The sequence below is a fragment of the Puma concolor genome, chromosome A1 (genome assembly GCF_028749965.1).
Source record: "Puma concolor isolate L17-30 chromosome A1, mPumCon1.1.hap2, whole genome shotgun sequence".
In the NCBI taxonomy this organism is placed as follows: Eukaryota; Metazoa; Chordata; class Mammalia; order Carnivora; family Felidae; genus Puma; species Puma concolor.
The window spans coordinates 102,748,867-102,764,201 of NC_141667.1; the positions used below are offsets into that span (position 1 = coordinate 102,748,867).

The 15,335-nt window shown below is 45.6% G+C and overlaps 1 long non-coding RNA gene across 1 annotated transcript in view; it reads left to right on the forward strand.

Annotated features, from left to right (window-relative positions):
- Positions 1-15,335, forward strand: part of LOC147584338 (uncharacterized) — a 53,653-nt gene that overhangs the window by 34,526 nt on the left and 3,792 nt on the right. The window contains exon 3 of the long non-coding RNA XR_015248526.1: positions 9,818-9,938. This is a non-coding gene — a long non-coding RNA (uncharacterized LOC147584338). The remainder of the gene's footprint in view (positions 1-9,817; positions 9,939-15,335) is intronic.

Genomic DNA, 15,335 nt, shown 5'->3' on the forward strand with positions numbered 1-15,335 from the left:
TGAGTAATGCCCTCATTTCACAGTTGTTGCCCAAATGTCACTTCTTAAACATGTCTTCTCTATTAAAAATTGCGAGCAACCCCCCCACCACTACACCCCAAATCTGCTTTTTAAATGAACTTTTTGAGCTAAAATTCACATGCCATACGATTCACCCATTTAAAGTACATCATTCAGTGGTTTTCCTCAGACTTTGTACAACCATCATCAGAATCAGTTTTAGAACATTTTCATCACCCCAGAAAAAACACTGTACCCATTACCTGCATAGCCTATATCCCCCAATTTCCCTCCTCCTCCAGCTCTTGGCTATTGTTTGTGTCTAGGGATTTGCCTATTCTGGACATTTCATAGAAATGGAGTCATATAATATGTGGTCCTTTGTGACTGGCTTTTTTTTCACTTAACGTTAAAATTTCAAGATTCATCCATGCTGTAGCATGTATTAATACTGCATTTCTTTTTATGGCTGAATAATATACCATTGTGTGGATATACTACATTTCGTTTATCCACTCTTAAGCTGATGGAAGTTTGGGTCGTTTCTGATTTGGGGCTATTATGAATAATGTTGCTATGAACATTTGTGTATAAGTTTTTGTATGAACATGTTTTCATTTGGAGGGGTATATACCTAAGAGTTGAGTTGCTGGGTCATATGGTAGGTCCATGATTCACCTTTTGAGTAACTGCCAGACTATTTTCCAAAGTGGCTATACCACTTTATGTTCCTACAATAGGAACAGCTCCTATTCTACAATGTAGGAAAGCTCCAATTCTTCCGTATCTCCTCCAACACTTGTTTTTGTCTTTTTGGTACTGGCTTTATTCTGACAACAGCACTTACACTTTCCAACATACTATCTCATTTATTTCTTTCTGACATTTTTTAAATTGTCTCTCCATTACAATGTGACCGCCATGAAGGCAGGGATTTTTGCCATTTTTCATCTGTTTTGTTTACCGTTGAGAGTGTCTGAGTGCCTATGTAGGAAGCACTCAATAAATCTATAAGATTTTATTTTTTGTAAGTAACCTCTACACTCAACATGGGACTCAAACTCATAACCCCAAGATCAAGAGTCACATGCTCTACCAATTGAGCCAGCCAGGCACTCCTACTCAATAAATATTTGTGGATTGGAATGGAATGCATTTAGTATAACAGAGTGAAAGGGGGAAGTATAAGTGAGTCTCGGCAGAATCAAAAATTTAAATAAAATTTTAACAATGAAGTAGATTGATATTATAAAAACCATGCATGGGGCGCCTGCGTGGCTCAGTCGGTTGAGCGACCGACTTCGGCTCAGGTCATGATCTCGCGGTGTGTGAGTTCGAGCCCGGCGTCGGGCTCTGTACTGACAGCTCAGAGCCTGGAGCCCGTTTCAGATTCTGTGTCTCCTTCTCTCTCTGCCCCTCCCCCACTCATGCGCGCGCGCGCGCGCGCGCGCGCGCGCGCTCTCTCTCTGTCTGTCTCTGTCAAAAATAAGTAAACATAAAAAAAAACTTAAAAAAAAACATGCATACCTTAGACAATATAAGCTAAAAAAAAAAAAAAAAAAAGAAGAAGAAGACAAAGCTAGCTACAGATTAAGCACCCACTGGACACAGGGCCAAAGATTTCATGGCAGTGTAATCAAAAAGTCCTAACTGAATTTTGCATCCTACAGGGCCCATAGCTCATTAACTATGAAAGAAGCAGAAAAACAAATCAAGGGTCATTTTATCCTTCAGGAAGCCAGCAGACCAAATAGGTGCCAACTTGGCACCAAGTTTTGTTATAACTTGGGCAGACTCGTGTGCAGGCTTCTGCACAGGCGCAGTGGGTCTTAGCAAAGCTAGAGTGGGAAGGAAAAGTAAACAGGAAGGAGAGGCAAGGGTGGGGAACTATTTGCCTAGAGGCTCAGTGCAATGCAGAATTCTTGTGAACTTTAGGTAGCAGCTTACTTATGCCATGGGGTCCAATCCATTGTGGAGCGTGGAGATTGAGTCAGGCAGTCAGCTCTCCCAGTAACCAGTTCATTCCAGGGCCCCAGCCACTGGGTAGGGTACAAAGAACATGATCCTGTTCCTAGGGTTCCTGGCAGGAACCAGGCAGGGGTCCAGAGCAACCAAATGGATGGAAGGCAGGGTTCCAGTCCAGGGGTTGGGGGAGGGGGGTGTAGGTGGGGGGGGGGAGGGGGGGAGGAGGCGGGCAAAGGTCAGGATGGCCAAAAAGTATAGCTGTGGAAATTGACCAATATAGTGTGGTATATGGAATATATTGGAGGTGGGAAGGAGATGACAGGGGCCACAGCTTTACATATCTGGCACTTGTTTTGTTTTTTAGTATCTTAGTTCCCCCCCCTCCCCCCGCGCCGCTTAAGGGGAAAAGTCTATCTAGTTCCGATAGGACTTTTACAGTCCCCATCTAAGTTTTGCATTCCCCACTGCTTCCTAGCAGGGCCCCTCAGAATACCCAATAAGCCTTTGTAATTTATAATTGAGTCCTGAATAAAGAGACTTTCCACAGTGCAGAATTTACATCCACACAGCCCTCCCAACACTCGCTTTCTTCCTTTGGGCAGCCCCAGATCGCCCCCAGGGCAGGATCGTGAGATTCACGGGACATCTGAACTCTGCCCACAACACTGTTTAACCCCACGGCTACCCCTCTGACTGCGCTGACCTTTGGGATGGGGGGAGGCTAGAAAACCACCCTTCCTTTACTCCTCGTTATCCCACCCTGTCACCTCCGTTTTCTACAAAACACATGTACGTTTAGGAGGGGGGAAAAAAAGTCTTTCATCTGGGATGTGTTTTCTTTACCAGAACAAGTGTATGGGGGAGGGGAGAAGGGGGTACCAATGTGCCCAGCAGCCGGAGCACCTACAAAAACAATCCTCACATGGTGAGGCACGGAGGGAAAATCTTACTAAGGAAAGTGTCTTGCAAACTCCGGGATGGCTGGGCCGCTCACCGTGGGCAGTCCCGGGCGGCGAAGGAGGGCGGAGGGATGAAGGGAAAAGAGATGGAGAGGGGGAAGGGCAGGGGGAGGGGGCGGGGGCGGTCCCGAGCAATTCAATGGCGCTTTGATTTAACAACTCCAAGCCCTTTGAAAACATTTTGCCAAGAAAAGCTTGCCATCAACACGTATAATCTCTTATCAGAGGCCCCTGAAAGCCCGGGCCCCGGGGTTAATTCCCCCATCGCAATGAGTTTGAATCAGCTCTAAACCCGCAGTGACATGAAAGCGCCCGAGCTTCGGGCCGCACAGAACCCACTGCGATCCGCCGACCGGGGAGGATTACGGGGCCCGTTCCGCGGCGAGCTCGCCGGCGGGACGGGCAGGCTCAAAAGAAAAAGAATAATTAGGGATAATTGCTTGTGTCCAAACACAAGCATTAAGGCCCCCTGTTCCCCTTTGGGACTTTGTGAGCCAGAATGAAAGAGACACCCCCTGTTTTGACAGCTGGACCGGCGGCCTGGATCCGTGACCGAGCGAGGAAGCGCTCCCGGCTGCTGGGAACGCGGCCGAGCCGGGCCGCGGGTGGGCAGGCGGCCGGCCGGGCGGAGTCCACGCGCGGGGCCCCGCTATCGCGCTCAGGCCTCCCGGTTCTGGGGGGAGGGGGAAGTGGGTTGTCCCCCCCTCCCCCCCCCCCCCCCCCCGCCTCCAGCCTCCGAGCCCCCGCGGCCTCGGAAGCCTGCTGCACCCCGGGGGCCTGCGGCGGGGTTGGGGTAGCCGAGGCCCGCGCCCAGCGCCCCGCGGCGGGCTGGACACGAACTTGGCGCCCCAGCCGCCTGAGGCATCGATGCAGCAGCACCCCGATCGTTTCTCTACTAAAGTTTGCACACCGAGCCCCACGTGGTCTCTTGGGAGCCACCACCGCTCACAAACGGGAATGTCTGATCCCTCCCCGCTCGGCGTGTGGCGCCTGAAGCAACAACATTTGGAGACCCACGAGTCCCAGGGTGGTCCCTGCTCCAACCGGCTGCGCCCTTAAAGCTGATGCCCGCTTAGGAGGCCTCCCTTTGTGGCTTGGAAGTAACAGAACGAAACGCAACGAGGGAAAAGGGATGAATGGACACCGGCTGCATCATCAGGGCCCACAGTCCTGAGACTACCCTGGTGTTAGGGTTTAGGGCCAAGGCTTTCCGGAGAGGAGACTGCAGAGGCCTCGGCCAACATCATCCAGGGGCTGAACTTTCTGGAAGCTTGGCCAGTTTGCCCTGCGAAGTCCAGTAAACCACAGCATTCGGGAAGGCCACGTCAGGCCTGGAGGGACCATCCTTGAGGGAGTGGGGTGGGAATGGGGGGCAAAAGGTGGCTCTTGCCAGCAGGATGCCAGCTCCTAAAGCCGCGAGGGGAGGGGAGGGAAGGAGGTGGAGAAGGGAGAGAACCTGACGGAAACATGGTCTTCTAGACCACCCGGAACACCTGGACCACCCAGGCCGAGGCTTGGAACTGCGTGGCCAACTGGCTAGAAAGTCTGGGAGGAGGGAGTGGATCTTCCAGAAAGCCTATCTTAGAAAGTACCACGAACTGGGGTCTCTCAGGACAGCCGGCAGCCCTGTGGCCGGCGGAGTCCACACCCACGCCGCCCCCACTTGCTCGGCCTGTGCTCTCGCTTCCAAAAAGCGGATCATACGCGGGGCTGGAGGAAGAGTGGGGAAGCTGCGCGGCGGACACGCGGGCATGAGTGATTAATTAAAGGGAAACCACATCCGACAAGAAAAGAGTTTTCTGAAAGAAGCCGAGTCTGAGAGGAGCTCCCGATCCTGCAGCTGTGGGCCAGACGGATCCACCAGCTGCCAGGCTCTCCCCACGCAGCAGAAGACACGCGCTGGGGCCCGCTGGTCTAGAGGAGAGGACCTGGCTTGTGAAAAGTGTGTGCTTAAAAAAAAAAAAAGCTCAAGGTTAAATGTTTTCCGGGTTAGGCCTGGGACTGGGGGAAGTGGCTGGGGTGATCTCTAGGCTTTCTCCTGGCTGGGGTCCTCCACAGGGGCGTTAGGTATAGCACCTGCCCAGCAGGGATCAGCTAAGCTCACTTGTGGTTCTCAGTTTATACAGCAGAAACCCAGGTTAGTAAGCCAAGCACAGCCAGCTTGAGTCTAGACATGATTGTGATAGAGACAAAGATTTAAGATCAGGAAGTTTCAGATCCAAGCAAAACGCACACTTGCCCACATTTTTCTCTTTCCTTCCACCCCTATGGTTTTGGAAAAATCCTATGAGAGCAACATTGCCAACAAATAAAGAAAGAATGCTACTTGCTTGATATCATTTTTTATTAAAATACCCTCAGCCTGTTTAGGATTAAGTACAAAATGCAGGTTATAATTGTAGGTAGTTTTTAAAATTCTTGTAATCGTAGGCTTCTGATAATTTCCTTGGCCAGAATATAGTTGGGAAGATTCTAACCAGGAATGATTTGTGTTTCTTTGCCGTGTAAGAACAACCTATCCCACCTCCCCTCACAGTGAGTCAGGAAATTTAAAAGCCTAGATTTCAAAGTACCGAGCTGTTTTCCTTGCATAGAAATGGGCAAAGCCATCTGAATTTGCAGACTGCTGCGACATTTTTTTGTTCAGGCTAGGCCTCAGGTTTAGAGGCAATCAATGCTTTATTTATTTATTCTAGAAGTGGGTGTGTATAATATTCTGATGACAAGCAAGGGAGACCTTCCTGCTGCTTTCTGGTGATTCCGAAATCCTCCCTCTTCTCTCTCCAGCTGCTTATTGAGGCAGCCCTAAAGAGGAGGCTTTGGTTTAGGGTACTGTTTTGTTTTTGCGATTTAATACTGCCTATATTTCATCTCACCACACTGGTTTCAATAACATATAAAAGATATGATATTTAATAATCGAATTCATTCCCTTGACCTAAAGATGAGATTATTATACGAAGAAAATAAAAATGATGCTTAGGAGAATGAAAAGTTCCATCGAATCTACAACATCCCTCGGAATCGTAACAATTTGGCTTAAGCTGCTGTGTGGGCCTGTTCCCTAGGTGGGCTCAACAGACGCGAGACAATCCGAGAAAGGAGGTGTGAAAATGACGTCATAAGTCTGAATTTCTGCCCCGCGTGAGTCAGCTTGGCGTTTCGGAGTTACTCCTTGGCTACGCCTTCACGGCGCTCCCCTGTAACCCGCGAGCGCGGTGCCCGGGGCGGGCGGTTCCGGCCCCGCGGGCGGCGGCGAGGCGGGTGGGCCGCGCAGGGAGTGCGGCCTGGGCTTGGAAGGCGGGGGAGGGGAACTTTAACCGGCACAGTTCGGAATCCGGAATTGCTAGCGCCCCTCTCTGGGCTTTAGGAGGGTCGGGCCGTGAAGGAACCCGGAGCTTAACCTTCGTGAGTTTTACGATGAATTCACTTTGCGGTGTTCGGCGTTGTCTGTTTTGCTGCACAGGTCCCTGCTAGGGCGGCCACCAAACCGCTCCGGCCTGCGTGGAAGCCAGCTAGCTCTACGAGGCGCGGGGTCCGCGTGGACGCGCCCTTGGGCAGGGACGACACTCCGCGTAATCACGAATATCCTGGAGTTTAGGACTTTGTTTTTAGGAAGATTTCCTTGAAGGTCTGCGTGGCGAGACCCGGGCGTGAGCGCCTCCAACCCGGAGCCAGGGGCTTCGACCGGCTCCCCCCCGCTTCTCGCCCCGCGGCCCGGGAGCGCTGCTCGGACCAGGGCCCGGAGGGCTGTGAGGACTGCGCGGCAGGCCGCGCCCCGCAGTCCCAGTCTCCCGGCGCGGGTCGGGACCCGCTGCAGTTGCTCTTGTGCCCCACGAGTCTTGGCAACAAGGGCGCAATGTCAAGATCGCACTTACAGCCCAGCCCTCGAGCCGGGGCCTGCTCCCGCCTCCCGCTGGGGAGGCGCCGGGCGCTGCGGACTCAGGGCCCCCGCGGAGGGCGCGCTTCTCCGGGTTCGCGCCGCACGGTTAGCCTGGGGGTTGGGAGAGAGGGTAGTAAACAAGATCTTTCCCCGGACGGGAAGCCCCCCCCCCCCCCCCCCCCCTGCGCGCCGAACCAGGCCGGGTAAACAGGGCAAGCAAATGCTCTAGGGAACAGGCAGCCCAGGGACTTTGCTGGCAGCCGCCTACGCCGGCCAAATGGAGTGAGTTCCCGGTTTAAACCAGATCTCAAGCTTGGCTGTTTAGCTGATGGACTCAGCTTCCACTTTTAAGAAGCAAATCAAAATTCGGGTGGAAAAGGCTAAAGGAGTCTCCCTCTTTCTCCAAAGAGGGGGCTGTACACCCCCCAGACTTCACACTGCCTGCACTATCAATGAAACGTTTATTTTGTGGAATATGTTAGAATAAATCACAACAAAAGCTGTAATTGAAAAAAAAAATCGAGATATTTTTGTCACTGTCCATATACACATTATGTGCTTGCGGGCTGTATCAGTCTGTGAACAGATAGATACATAGATAGATATAGATATAGATATAGATATAGATATAGATATAGATATAGATATAGATATAGATATAGATACATATATTTGCTGGAGTGTATACTGTGGACTTAAGTTTGCATTCTAAAACTCAGCGAAAATAGTCATAGATCCCATCATATATGCCCTGTTTGAGCATGCTGGCCTTCCCAAAGGCCCATTAAAATGCTATTTTCTTTTATTTAGAACCTCCAAAACAGGAGCAAAGTGTGCTTTTAGAATGAATCTACTCTACGTGTAAAAAAAAAAAAAAAATGACGTGTGTAAATTGTATTTACAATGGAGTGTTTACAATTCACTTCTTTCTCTAATGTGACCTGACTTTGGGGCATGGAGGTCTCTGTGCAGGGGCCTTTAGGCAGAGTCATTCTTGGCTCTTAGAGTAGTACCTGATACTGTAAAATGCTAAATCTGGACAGATTTACACAAAACAGAAGCTGTAATCTCACCCTTAAAATTCCAGCTGAACAGCTTTAGGGATTTTTCTATGTTCCAGACCCCATGAATGTTTTTCCAGGTTGAGTGGTTGGGCCTTAGACTATGACGGTTCAACCAAAAATCGTGACGTTAGACACAGAAACGAGATGTGTCATCAGGTTGTTGGTGTTTTGTTTTGGTTTGGGTTTTATAGTATCCACATTGTGGAACAAAGGTATTTTATTTTGAAAGATACAGCTATCACTTTGATGAAACAGTGCATAGATACATGATGGAAACTCAGAAATGAATTTTACATGTAAGAAAGGTGTGTTGTTTTATGTCTGGTCCTTGACTTGAAATTGTCTTTATGGGGTTTTCTTTTCCCTAAACAATATTTTTATGAAGACAAGAAATAAAGAAGGTATTCAAGACCATTTTTCCAGACAGCATCTGAATAAAACTTATTTCTTCCCGTTGAGATAGGCATGGATTTTCCTCTAACTTGAAAATACATGACTACTCTTTACTGTGGTAGAAAAACCACTCAGAAAACTGCTTTCCTCTACTGCTAGTGAAAAGTATGTTGCATTCCCCGCCGCCCCCCCCCCCATCCCCAATGAAACCCAGAATTCTTTAACTGTATTGCCAGGTATATCACCATTAATACATAGCCTGTAAGTGCCTTTTGGGGATATGGGAAACTCCTCGGGTAGGTCCTGGCTGCACAGAGTTATTCTTTAAGCAGCACAAATATGCTTCAGGACACAAAGTGTGAGAAAAGACTCAAGTCAAATACGTATGTACATTATCAGAGTTAGGGCAGAGAATAGACTAAAAATAATGCTCCCTGTTGCTAAATCCATTCATAGCCGGTAAGATAATTAAGGACCTTCCGTTCTATGTAAACGGAGTCACATTTATGTATAAAACTTGGTGCAACAATGGCACGTCCCTCCAAAGCACCCAAGAAGCCTGAAATAGTTACGGTACGCCCTATATCTCCCTTCCCCTACGGGTCTTGCTTATGGAGAATAGTGGAAAGTACAATGTACTGAGTTAAACAAATATTTAATTTGCTCCACATCCAAAGCAAATCAGGTTTCAGGCCAACATATGGGCTCCAGCTTAGAGCTGGAGACATAGCCTCAGGTTGGGTCTGGGGGTGAGTGATGTCTATGGTCATTGTCGGAGGTTCTGGCTGGTCTGAAAAGACTCTGGGTCACCACCTTCCCGAGGAGTGTGGAGAGACTGCGTTCTGCTTCATTCTAGAACCCATCACAGGTTAGAGCTCTCTGAGGTAGGCCCAAAATGGTTGATCTAGATTTAGAATTTAACTTCTTATTTGTCTGGCTGAGTTCCTTTAGGGCAGGCATGGTAATTTACTGATTTGGGGTTCCCTGCGTTTAGCACCGTGCCTGGAACATGGTAATCCCTTGATACAGATCTGATCAATCACTTACATTGTAAATGAAGAAGATCCCCTAAGTTAGGGTCTTTGGGTCTTTAGGTGACTGCAGAGCATCTAGAGATGTACCGTGCTAAAGTAGCCACTAGCCATATGTGCCCAGTGGTGTTTGGAATGTGGCTAGACCAGTTGGTTGGAGCTGTAAGTATGAAATACATACCGGATCCTGAAGACTTAGTGTGAAGAAAAGAATGTAAGATATCTCATTAATAATTTTTATGTTCATTATATAATAATACCATAAATAATACCCCAATATATTGGGATAATTAATTCAGACTTGCGGTAGGCTACTTTTAAGATGACCCCCAATAACCCATAAGTGTAATTCCTTCCCCTAGAATGTAGGCTGGGCTTAATGGGTCAATTCTAACAGAAAAAAAGGCAAGAGTGATAGAATGTAACTTCCAAGATTAGGTTACAAATCTACAAAATGCAGCTTTTATCTTGGGGGCTCCTTCCTCCCTACGTTAGCTTGTGCCCTCTCTACTTCTATCTCAGAGCACAGTCACCAGTAAAGAAGAGACTCCCATGCAGAAGATGCCAAATGAAGACAAGAGTCCCTGGAGGATGAGAAGTCACGTGGAGGAGAGGTGAGGCACATCACCCAACAACCAGCCATGTGAGTGATACTTCTTGGAAGCATACCCTCCTGCCCCCGTCAATGTAGCCCAGCTGATAGCCTGACTACAAACTGAGGAGGAACCCTGAGCCAGAACTCTCCAGCTAAACCACTCATGCAGAGCAACTGTAAAATAATAAATGTTTGTTTCAAGCTAGGTTTGGGGGGTAATTTGTTACACAGCAATAAATAACCAATGCACAATTATGAAAATTAATTTCCCTTTTTAATTTTTACAATGTGGCTACTAGAGAATTTTAAATGGCACGTGTGGCTCACATTGCATTTCTGTTGGACAGCACTGGTCTCTGTGACTCACATGGGACACAGGTGCTCCAGATTTAATTTAGGGTTCTAGGGAGCTGGACTCTAATTTATGATATAGAAAACCATGAAATAATTAGGTGTAAATCCTTTTTTTGTTTTGTTTTTTGAGAGAGAGAGAGAGTTGGTGGTGGGGGTTGGGACGGGGCAAAGAGAGAGAGAGAGAGAGAGAGAGAGAGAGAGAGAGAGAGAGAGGGAGAATCTTAAGCAGGCTCCTCCCTGAGCGTGGAGCTTGGTCTCACGACCCTGAGATCATGACCTGAGCCAAAATCAAGAGTCAGACACTTAACCGATTTAGGTATAAATCTTACAAAATATGTTAACATCTCTAATCCGTTGGCTATACCAATTTGTGATCTTTCCTTATTAAACAACTATGGATTGAGAGTTAAGGGTTAATCTATGCTTGATTTAGCCCCTACATAGTTAGAAACTGTACCCAGAGAGACTGCTTTAATGTCCCTTCCAGCTCTAACATTCTAGGATTCAACAACTGCTCATTTCAGCATTCTCTTGCTACAAGGAGCAATGGTGATGCTGGTGATAGGAGGTTCAGTGTTTCTTATGGTATTGAACCAACATTAACAGCTCCACTTTTCCAAAATAGGAAAGAATGTGGCCAGTGGATCAAGGTGAGGAGTAGACAGTCTGAGACAAAGGAGCACTCGCCAGCACCCCTCTGGTTGCTCCCACTGGCCTCTGCACCCCTCCACAGCCTTTCCTGGAATACTTGAACCTCTGTTCTTCACCACTCCTGACTTCTATAACACCAGGAAAATTGTGTTTTCATTTAGGAGTTTTGTAGCTAAACTGAGAGTTGGGAAGAAATGAACTTAGCTTTCTATTTGTATTTGCAGAACCACAGAGAACCAATGTGATAATTAGAAAAACATTTTAGAAAACCCTATTTTCTACTGGATTTTATTTTCCCAGTACAGTGACAAGTTCTCCTAAGTTTTCAATGGCTAAACATATCAGTTTCCATCTTTTGACCAGAAGGCCACTCATTTGAGTCTCTTTTTGCTCTGGCTATTTATAGATAATCACGGAATAAGAGCATGTTACAAAATGAACATCATCTTCTGTGCTTCTCTTCTACATTCAACTAAGAAAGGCTTTTCATAGGTGTTCTTTGCATTTTATTTTGACACCGTGATTGCAGATGCAATTAATACATAGCACTTCAAAGGGAGATGATTTTCTATAGCAACATTTTGACCGAAAGTAGATAGTCTTTTAAAAGGCTATCATTGATAGTTTACATCACTTAAAAGTGACCTTTGATGGGGACACCTCGGTGGCATAGCTGGTTAAACGACCAACTCTTGATCTTGACTCAGGGCATGATCTCATAGTTTGTGAGTTTGAGCCCCACATCAGGCTTGTTCTGGTGGCGTGGGGCCTGCTTGGGATTCTGTCTCTCTACTGTTTGTGCTCTCTCTCTCAAAATAAATAAGCTTTAAAAAAAAAAAAAAAGCGACCCTTGATGAATGTTGCTGAAAATATTCCAGGTTTGGATTTATTGGGTGATTAAGTGACGGGCAGGGACTACTACACAGGCCATCATTCCATAAATATCCGTGATAGTGGCTGCTCTGAAGTTTTGTATAATAAAGTCAAACAGACTGCTAGTATATAAATTAGCAATACTTTGGCAGATGGCATTTATTGTTTTGTTATATTTATTTCTAGTGGGTCTTTAATTTCCAAATTTTTGTAACTATTGTAGTGGATTTTAGATTTTCCTTTAGAGGTGAGTTTTGATCCTATGAAGGACAAATTGTATTCAGACAATTACAAATCAGAGCTCTATCTTAAGTGACAATTTCAATTCTAGATTATGATTTTCAGTTTTCTAAATCTACATAACTTTTTCCTAAAATTATTATTAGTGTTTGTCTAAGTATACAAAATAAGAAAATCAGCCATTTCAGATGACACCAAAGCTTTACCAAGTTTTCAAAATAATGGGATTAAAATCGTGTGTGTGCTATTCTGTTTTCCATAGACGCTAACTCAGACATTGTTTCACAGAACTAAGCAAGTTGGCTTTCCAAACATACTGAACAGATGCTTTTGATAACTTTCTGAAATCAGTAATGAACATCACAGCGTGTTAGACTATGCTTATTTAAGTGAAGGTCTTAGAAGTGATGGTTCTTAGTTTTGTGTTTTTATTCTCATTTATTCTCATTTTAAAGCCAATCTTCTGTGCTTTGGCATTTCATATTAAGCAACATTCACCCAAATCTTGGAGAGCTTTTTTCCCCCCCACATTTGCAGGCATGGTGTAAAAAAAAAAAAAAAATTTTTTTAACATCAGATTTGCCATTGTTTTATTTATTTATTTTATTTTATTATTTTTTTTAATTGTATTTTTTTATTTTTTTAAATTTACATCCAAATTAGTTAGCATATAGTACAACAATGGTTTCAGGAGTAGATTCCTTAGTGCCCCTCACCCATTTAGCCCATCTCCCCTCCCACAATCCCTCCCGTAACCCCCAGTTTGTTCTCCATATTTATGGGTCTCTTCTGTTTTGTCCGCTTCCCTGTTTTTTTATTATTTTTGTGTTCCTTCCCTTATGTTCATCTGTTTTGTCTCTTAAAGTCCTCATATGAGTGAAGTCATATGATTTTTGTCTCTCTGACTAATTTCACTTAGCATCATACCCTCCAGTTCCATCCACGTAGTTGCAAATGGCAAGATTTCATTCTTTTTGATGGCTGAGTAATACTCCATTGTATATATATACCACATCTTCTTTATCCATGCATCCATCGATGGACATTTGGGCTCTTTCCATACTTAGACTATTGTTACTAGTGCTGCTATAAACATGGGGGTGCATGTGTCCCTTCGAAACAGCATACCTATATCCCGTGGATAAATACCTAGTAGTGCAATTGCTGGGTCGTAGGGTAGTTCTATTTTTAGTGTTTTGAGGAACCTCCATACTGCTTTCCAGAGTGGCTGCCCCAGCTTGCATTCCCCCCTGCAAAATTTTTTTTTTTTTTTTTTTTAAGTAAAGAAGGCCATTACTTTACCAGTGAGATTCTATTACTTTCTTCAGGGAATGATGATTTATATTATAAAGGTTTAGAACCTGGAATTTTATATCTTTGGCTCTTGGAAACCAATCAAACCATTCTCAGGCCGTTGCCTCCTCTTTTTTTTTTTTTTTTTTTTAAATTTTTTTTTTCAAGGTTTATTTATTTTTGGGACAGAGAGAGACAGAGCATGAACGGGGGAGGGGCAGAGAGAGAGGGAGACACAGAATCGGAAACAGGCTCCAAGCCATCAGCCCAGAGCCCGACGCGGGGCTCGAACTCACGGACCGCGAGATCGTGACCTGGCTGAAGTCGGACGCTTAACCGACTGCGCCACCCAGGCGCCCCCGTTGCCTCCTCTTTAATCCTCCTCCTTCTCTCCCCCTTCCTTCTCCTCATCCACCTCCTAGACCATCTCCCATCCTTCCCCAGCCACGCACGATCTCATTATTCTTCATGCTCTCTAGCTCTCCTTCCAAGGCAGACCCTCTACCTTTGGTGCTTCTGCAACATCAGCAGACCTGTTCCAGTTGCTGAGCTTTAGACTAATTCAGCCTCTGGTGAATAATCCTGTGCCTTTCTCCTTGCCCCCTCCTCCCTCTTCCGCCCATGCCATGCTCAGCTGCTTGATAGGATGCTCTCTCTATTCCTCTCTTCTTTGCTGATGCCAAAGAGGACTCACAAGGGGCTGGCCAGAGAGACCCAGCTTCGGCCAAGGAAAGCGCTTACAGCGCAAGGAGAGGAAGAGGAAGCTCTTCTTAGAACTTATATTAATGTTAGAAAGAAGGAAAAGAGTTGACACGCAGTTTTCAATGTGTGCAGGATGCTTCCAGTTGTCTTTCCTAAGCCCTGCCTGCTACTGCCCCAGTGTCCCCAAGGCACTCCCACGTAATTTGCTGTTACCAGCCATGCAAATATTTTTCTAATTCCCAATTCAAACTCAGCTTCACAAACAGGTGCCTTTTAGTCCAATCAGGATAAAATACACATGTGGCTATTATTCTCTTGGTTTGAAAAGGTGACAAAGGGCATAAGGGGCTATCAGGCCAGGCTGTCACTGGGTAATTTGCCACGAGCCTCTGTGTGGATCCAGACCCTCCCTTTGTTTGGGATCCAGCACGTGATTCCTGCAGATGACTGACAAGGGCAGACTTGTAACAACGTTATTTCAGGAGGATAATAACCAGCCCTCATAAATTCCTTTTTTAATAGTTAATTGCAGGTTGTAGGCTATTAGCAATGACTTTATTTTACATCACAAAAGAAAATAGTTTCTTGTTACTGCTAGTTTCTAAAACCACTTTGAGACATTATAGTACCCTCGGAGAAAACCTAGCCTTTCATGAAATGAATCATAAATAGTTGAGTTAAGAAAACCACTGTGAAATAGGAAAAGAGAAGAAGGGAGGAGAAAAAGAAATATCTGTCTGAGATACAGAAGAGATGTTCTGGGAGGAGCTGCTTCCATGCAAATAAAATTTTAACCCAACTTTCTTTTTTTTTTTTTTTTAATTATTTTTTTATTTTCTATTAACCCAACTTTCATGGCCACCCTTCTGAGTCTTACTTCCCTGGGTGATAAGTGAAATTAAGCACAGAAATATCTAACAGCTTTAAGCCTTAACTATGTAGAGAAAATGAAATCGAGTCAGGAAGGAGCTCATTCTGAGCTTTGTATAAGGAGCCCTGGGTTTCATTTCATTTCTTGTTCTGTTGGGGGTACATCACTTCGTTACTGATTCCTGGCAGTGAAAGAGAGACGTTACAATTTTCATTAAAACTCTCATACTCTCTTAGGATTTTTACATCTTGACTTCAAGTTATGCTGCAAGAGATCTTCACCATTGTGAGCTCTTTTAAGTTTCAGACCATGCAGCAATACCTATGCTGTAAATGGCCATCAAGAAATAGAAAATAATCTTATAGACATTTAATTAGAGGAGACAGTTTATAGGAGCATGTATGTCTTTTTCTCTTTTCCTTTAAAAATACGTTGGCTTTAATAGGAAAAATGCATAAGCC